This window comes from Berghia stephanieae, chromosome 15 (genome assembly GCF_034508935.2).
Source record: "Berghia stephanieae isolate SIO BIC M18660-M18661 chromosome 15, UCSD_Bste_1.3, whole genome shotgun sequence".
Taxonomy (NCBI): Eukaryota; Metazoa; Mollusca; class Gastropoda; order Nudibranchia; family Aeolidiidae; genus Berghia; species Berghia stephanieae.
In genome coordinates this window covers 1,823,244-1,823,651 of record NC_088374.1, presented here as the reverse complement: position 1 = coordinate 1,823,651, position 408 = coordinate 1,823,244, and positions in this window count along the sequence as shown.

Here is a 408-nt window from a genome sequence, read left to right as displayed (position 1 = left end):
ATTGAATATAAGATTGAAGATGGAAGATTGAACATTGAAGATTGAAGAATGAAGATTGAAGATGGAAGATTGAAGATTAAAGATTGAAGACTGATGATTGAAGATTGAAGACTGATGATTGAAGATTGAAGATTGATGATTGAAGATTGAAGATTGAAGACTGATGATTGAAGATTGAAGATTGAAGATTGAAGATTGAAGACTGATGATTGAAGATTGAAGACTGATGATTGAAGATTGAAGATTGAAGACTGATGATTGAAGATTGGAGATAGAAGATTGGAGATTAAAGATTGAAGATTGGAGATTGAAAATTGAAGGAATATAAACAAGGTCAAGATAAATGTACAAAAGAATTAACAATAACGAATAGAACCGGTTCGAAGTGGCCGAGTGGTTAAGTCATCG